The following is a 7,429-nucleotide window of genomic DNA, read 5'->3' on the forward strand; positions in this document are numbered from 1 at the left end:
ACCAGCGGGGCAATGGCGGTCAGATAACTTAGGGTATGCCAACGCTCACGGCGCCTTCCACTTGTCTCCCGGAAATCAGGGTCAGCCGGAGTTTTGGGCGGCGGTCTTTCAGCCGTGCTTGCCGTGTATTCTGACTTCCGTCTGCGGGCGGAAGTCAGGCTTTTTGTATTGTATGGTGACGTCTGTCCTCTCGGCCGATCTGTCATGGCGGCTTTTTTCGTTGATGGACTACAAAGCATACAGTTCCCAGACTTACTCGCGGTCCGTTGACGTTCTAGTCACGGACGTTATGTAATCGTAATTTGGTACTAATAGTATAATTATTTTTTTCTTTTTTTATTAATTCATTTTTAACTTGTCCTGTTAAGATGTTTGACACAGAGAATGGAAGTCTCAGTGCCCGGGTTGTCTGAACAGTTTTAATGTTTCACATTGAGACTCTGATATACTCCCATTGTGATCATTCAAAATACCTATTTATTATGACAAAGCGCAGCCCATCCCTCCTCCCGCAGCTCAGCAAAGGAGCTGGCAGCCATCACCCAGCACCGTGATGGGATTTTGAGGGGAGGGTAGTGCAATGTATGCATTAAAATAGGAGAGCTTGGCTTGGGGCAGTGGGACCGCAGCGTGGAATTTCTGCCCAGCTTCCCGTCCCACCGCCCTTTGCCGGAGCTCTCCTGTGGAGTATGATGTGTGTGGTGCGTTTAAAAAAGGTGCAGGGATGGCGGGGCCTGACGTGAGGAGGCAACCGTGAGGTACCCCCACCCAACAAGTCCCAACCGTCCCACAACCTTGTTGTGTGGTGCATTAAAAACAGGGGGGAGCCGGGCCGGGACTGTAAAGCCCCGTCCCAACTCTCCCTGGAGAAGTGTATGAGCATGTAAGTGCCAGGGTGAAAGATATTTACAGTGCCGAAGTGCGAAGTGCATAAGTTAAGAAGCAGGCTCCCGCGGGCGTGGCCCCGTCCACCAGAACCACTGGCCGCAGGGCGGGAGAAGCGTCAGGGCCCCGATCAATCCCCGCCCCAGACCACCGACGGCGGCTCCGCAACAGCCCCCCACCCACCCACCGAGCACCCACCCCGCACTCCGAGCAGGCGCCATGCCGAGCGCCGGTGACGTCCACTCCACCGGCTAGGGACAACAAGCCCCACCGAAGGCCCCGTGGGCCCCAAGAGGCCCCGTCGACGGCCCCGCCAGCAGGGGGGAAGCGGTAGCCACCGCGGCCCAGAGAGGCGGACAGGGCCGGGGACAGAACAAGGGGACGGAAGCGCACCCCCCACAACCCACCCTCGGGCCAGGAGGGCCGCGCGGTATGGCACCAGAGGGCACCTTCCCGGCACCCGGTACAGGGAGACGCGCCTCCGGCCGGCTTCGCTATTTGGCAGATATTTTCTCTTATGTTATATATTCAATGATTAGATTTAGCCATTGGTTAATGCTAATGTTTGGTTTATTTTTCCGATTCAAAAATATTGTTTTTTTGGCTATCGTTAAACTTGCTAGTAGTGGACGGGTTTGATGGTTAGGGATATTCACTGTATTCAGATCGCCAACCAGACAAAGAGTTGGAGATAATGGAATCCTGCAGTTCAATAGGGAAGAGAGTTTCTTCGTTACCTGTGACCAAAACTCTCGCGCTGATTTACAATTCAATTCGATTCAATTCAATTTTATTTGTATAGCCCTCAATCACAACAGAAGTCTCAAAGGGCTTTACAGAGGCAATATGATACACAATTAGAAATGAAGCAACAAGGATGAATAGATACAGTTCAAGTCCTGGGTATCCCCTATCCTTAAGACCCTCCATGCCGGCAAGGAAAAACTCCAAAAACTCCAGAGTCAGTTGGGAGAAAAATGAGAAACCTTGGGGAGTACCACAGTCAGGAGAGATCCACTCCCAGGACGGACAGGAACCCCAGAACGGCTAATGGGAATTAGCAAGCGAAATTATAGTCCGTAAAAATACAGTGGAGTAAAGGAGCAAGAAGAAGTCCCTCTAGTCAGATGAGACGGGGGTAGCAGCGAGGACGTCTATCCAGCCAGGGGTCCGGACAGACAGGAGGCTGCAGCTGAAAAATAGCCCCTCCCCAGAGGGGAGGGGGGAAAGGGGACACCGGGTGACTAGTGATCAAGAGACTAGACAACTAGATATTGACATTGGAAAATAGAAATAAAGTAAGACAAGTGGTAGGTAGAGTAAGGTAAAGGAGATGGAACTCAGCGGCTGTACTGCCCCCAGCATTATAGCTTCTAGTGCAGCTTAGACTAAACTGTGAGTCTACTCCGACTTCAAGTAGCCTAACCATAAGCTTTGTCGAATAGGAACGTTTTTAATCTAATCTTAAATGTGCAGACTGTCTCGGCTTCTTTAATACTAGCTGGAAGCTGATTCCATAAAACAGGGGCTTGGTGGCTAAAGGCTCTAGCTCCGACAGTACTTTTAGAAACCCTGGGAACTACCAGTAGACCTGCATTCTGAGATCGGAGTGTTCTGTTGGGGCGGTATGGAACCAGAGCATCGGTGAGATAAGGTGGCCCCAACCCATTAATGGTCTTAAATGTAAGAAGGAGTATTTTAAATTTAATTCTAAACTCGACTGGAAGCCAGTGAAGTGCCTGGAGCACAGCGGTGATGTGCTCTCTTCTATTGGTTCCTGTTAAAAGTCTTGCTGCTGCGTTTTGGACTAGCTGAAGACCTTTTAGAGAGCTTTTAGGACAAGCTGCAAGTAGGGAGTTACAGTAATCCAATCTCGACGTAACGAACGCGTGAATTAATTTTTCTGCATCGCTTTTAGATAAAATATTTCTAATTTTGGCGATGTTGTGCAGGTGAAAGAAAGCCGTTCTACAGGTTTGTTTAATGTGTGCTTTAAACGATAAGTCAGGGTCAAATAAAACTCCTAGGTTTTTAACTGTGGTGCTGGAGGCTACACTTACATTGTCCAGAGTGACTATCTGGGCAGCTAAAGAGTCTCTAACACTTTTCGGGCCTATTATAAGGACTTCTGTCTTTTCAGGGTTAAGTAGAAGATAGTTAGTGCTCATCCAGGTATTTATATCTCGGACGCAGGCGTTTAGTTTTTCTACTTGCCTGACCTGCTCAGGTTTAATTGATAAATACAGTTGTGTGTCGTCAGCGTAACAATAAAAGTTAATGCTATGTTTTCTGATGATATTACCTAGAGGAAGCATATACAGCGTAAACAAGATGGGCCCGAGGACAGATCCTTGCAGCACACCATAACTAACTCTAGAGTACGATGATGATTGCTGGTTTACACTGACAAACTGGTACCTATTAGATAAATATGATTTAAACCAGCAGAGGGCTGCTCCTCTAATGCCTATGTCACATTCTAATCTCTGCAATAAGATATTATAGTCGATTGTGTCAAAGGCTGCGCTCAGGTCCAACAGAACCAGGATCGAGACTAATCCAACGTCAGCGGCAAGTAACAAGTGATTAGTTACTTTAACTAATGCGCTTTCAGTGCTATGATGAGCTCGAAAGCCAGACTGGAACTGTTCAAATAAACTATTGTCCTGTAGGTGCTGACAGAGCTGTTTAATTACCACTCATTCAAGGACTTTGGAGAGAAATAGTAAGTTAGAAATAGGTCTATAATTGGCCAAAATATCAGGATCAAGAGTAGGTTTTTTCAAGAGCGGTTTAATAACTGCATATTTAAAGGACTGCGGCACGTAGCCAGTAACTAATGAGGTATTTATTATATTTAAGATAGTGTCAATAGTTAGAGGCAGGGTCTCTTTAAAAAGTTTGGTTGGGATTGGGTCGAGGAGGCACGTTGATGGTTTGGAGGACATTATAATTGAAATTACATCAATTTGGTCTACAGTGGTAAAGTTATTTAATATTTTAGAGGGGTTTATAGGAGATTCCGAATTCTTTGTCTGCACTTTATCAGATCTAATAACTGGAAGTGATTCATTTATTTTATATCTAATAGTTGCGATTTTATTGTTTAAAAAATTTTAGGAAGTCATCACACCTAAGGGTGGTTGGGATATAAGGTTCTATTGAGCTGTGACTGTTTGTCAGCCTTGCTACAGTGCTGAACAGAAACCTAGGATTATTTTTGTTTTCCTCTATTAAGGATGAGTCATGTCTGGTTTTAGTCGTACGCAAGGCCTGCTTATATGTCACTAAGCTGTATTTCCAAGCAGAGAGGGTGTGCTCTGTGTTGGAACGGCGCCAAAGTCTTTCTAATTTACGTGTCGATTGTTTAAGAGAGCGTGTTTCAGCATTATACCAGGGAGAGGCTCGTCTCGGCTTGACAAAGTTTAATTTGGAGGGAGCGACGACATCGAGGGTAGTACGAAGCGTAGACATAACACAATCAACAAACTCGTCATTAACAGCAAGGCCGGACATTATTCCTTCATAATTAGATGACATGGAGGCAAATATAGGCTGAATTATCTGTTTGAACTCTGAAACAGAGCGATCACCTAATGTCCTTTTCATCTGAGTTCTAGTCACTAGTGGCGGATTATCTTGAAGCACAAACTGAAAGGTAATTAGAAAATGATCAGACAGTACGGGGTTGTGGGGATGGACACTAAGATCACTAATCTCCGTACCGTAGGTTAAAATCAAGTCCAGGGTGTGCTTGTGACTATGAGTTGGTTTATTTACATTTTGAATGAAGCCAGTCCCATCTAGTAGGTCATTAAAGGCCTTACCAAGGGAGTCACCTTCATCGTCAACATGTATATTAAAATCCCCTACAATTATAATTCTATCCCAGCTTAGCAAAATACTAGATAAAAAGTCAGAGAAATCTAACAAAAACTGTGAGTAGGGACCAGGGGGACGGTAAACCACTATGAAAAGAGCTGGTTTTTGGTTCTTCCAGTTAGCGTCTATAATTGATAGTGCTAGACTTTCAAAGGAGTTATAAATGTAATTAGCTTTACTTTTTGGGCTCATACCTAAAAAAGAGTGTGATATTACTGCCACCCCCCCTCCACAGCCCGTGCTTCTAGCTGTGTGAAAATTCACGTGACTTGGGGGTGTGGATTCATTAAGTCTAACAAAGTCATCCTGCTGAAGCCAAGTTTCAGTCAGGGCCAAAATATGAATATTATAATCCCCAATTAAGTCATTAACTAACAGAGATTTGGGCGAGATTGACCTGATGTTTAATAATCCACATTTTATATATTTATTAAGAGCTATTTTATTTTCACCGCTATCAGGGGTTATATGTATTAAATTCTTTGGTCTCGTTCCTATAGTACTCTGTTTTCCCCTGTTCACTATACGAGGCACGGACACAGTCTCTATCTTCTGTCCTGAATTTTGGATTTGTGACAGCTCGGAAAGAGGCGAGTGGTCACTACTAACAGAGTTGTGTTTTACACTACAACACTGCGCCCGGGCCCCCACTCTGAAGTGTCACTTTGGGAGACTTAGTTTGGCGGCCAGATTTCGAGTTAAGAGAGCAGCACCGTCCCAAGTCGGATGAATGCCGTCTCGGCGCATGAGCCCGGACTTGCCCCAAAACGCGTGCCAGTTATCAACAAAGACTATATCGTTTTCTGGGCACCATCTAGACAACCAGCGGTTAAATGATGAGAATCTAGAGTACATCTCATCATTGACCAAATTAGGCAGAGGACCAGAGAAAACTACGGTGTCCGCCATCGACTTAGCAAGTTTACACACCGAGGCTACGTTTAATTTAAGCACCTCAGACTGTCTCCGCCGGGCGTCGTTACCGCCTGCGTGAATCACGATACGGCGGAACCTCTTCCTACTCTGCTTTAAGAGCCTGAGGTTTCCTTCGATGTCACCGACTCTGGCCCCTGGGTAACACCTGACAGACACCGCCGGGTGCATCACGTCTCTAACTATGGAGCTTCCAATCAGAGAGTGTCTGGTTCAGCCGGTGTGTCGCTGAGGGGGGCAAACCTATTGCTGACGTGAAGCTGCTGGTGCACTAAGGTTGTGCGTTTACCACTGCGCTTCCCCCGTACAGTCACAAATCCGTCCTTAATTTCCCCCGGCTGCACGGGGCTCGCTGGGGGGCTAACTGCGCTAGCAATCCTACTACTGCAAGCACGACCTGTGGGCCCTGCCACTACCTGGCTATAGCTAGGACTGGCTTTCGTCTCTAGAGTGCAGAGCCGTGCTTCTAGCTCAGAAACCCTGGTCTCCAACCCTGAGACTAAGCTACACTTCCTACAGCTACTACTGTCCTCGACGAAGGAGTCAGGGTGCTCGCTATACATACAGCACACTGAGCAGAAAAGACGGGAGGAAGAAGGCAGAGGGCTAGCCATAGCTCGGATAAGCTAGGCTAGCAAGATAGAGCTAAAGAGGAGAGTAGAGTAGTTTTAACACACGACCTGTTAATTCGTGGGATAAAACAAATTAAGGAGCACTAGGAGAGCCGAACCAGCCTAGGATCGATTCTCCGATGTGTCCGTGGGATAAAACAAATTGAGGAGCACTAGGAGATTAGCGACTAGTAGCAGCGCTAACAAACAAACGATACACTCACCGGATGTGACGTAATTTTATCTCTATTTACATTGCCAAAGAGCATGAAAGTATGTGTCTGAAGAATCTTCGTTGCAGCTTGTGCATTTATCTGATTGGGAGCACCCCATTTTGTACATTTTAGATTGAGTAATATGCCATCTGTGCAGTATTTTGAACTGTATAAGCTGAAGGTTCTTATTCTTTGTCATTATAAATGTATTTTTACAGATGTTGGACCAATAGTTATCAGTGTTGTTAATAACGGCGTTACAATATAACGGCGTTACTAACGGCGTTATTTTTTTCAGTAATGAGTAATCTAATTAATTACTTTTCTCATCTTGGCAACGCCGTTACCGTTACTGAGGCGGGAAAGGCGTGCGTTACTAAGTTGGTTGAATAAAAAAAAGTCTGAGAGAAACTGACTCACGGGGACGAGAGCAGAGCAGGAGTGGGGAAGACGCCGTTGCAACCGCGATGCTAGGTGGCTCCAATAATACCTGACTGCAGCCATAGCCGACAAACTACACCCACATGACACGGTAGATATCATATTATAGAACTAGATTCAAATGACAGACACTGCTGCATTGCCAACATGTTTTAAGGACTACATGCGTTTGTAAACACCCGCCATCTTAAAGCAGTAGACCTCTCAGGAAGGCCCTGATGTAGAGGTCCTTCCTAGCGAACCTAAGTAATTTTTTAAAATCTAAAATGCTCCTAAATCGGCAAAATCTTAACTTAAATCTATCTTTAAATGATGAAACAATTTTAAAACTTACACATGTTTAAAGTAGACAGAAGGGAACTAATGCAATAACAGGAGAAATTTTAACAACTTTAACGATTGATTCACAACTTTAAATGACTTCCACACATAGCAAAGGTTACTAGCTAGTTATCGCAATAC

Source organism: Corythoichthys intestinalis, chromosome 2 (genome assembly GCF_030265065.1).
Source record: "Corythoichthys intestinalis isolate RoL2023-P3 chromosome 2, ASM3026506v1, whole genome shotgun sequence".
NCBI lineage: Eukaryota > Metazoa > Chordata > Actinopteri > Syngnathiformes > Syngnathidae > Corythoichthys > Corythoichthys intestinalis.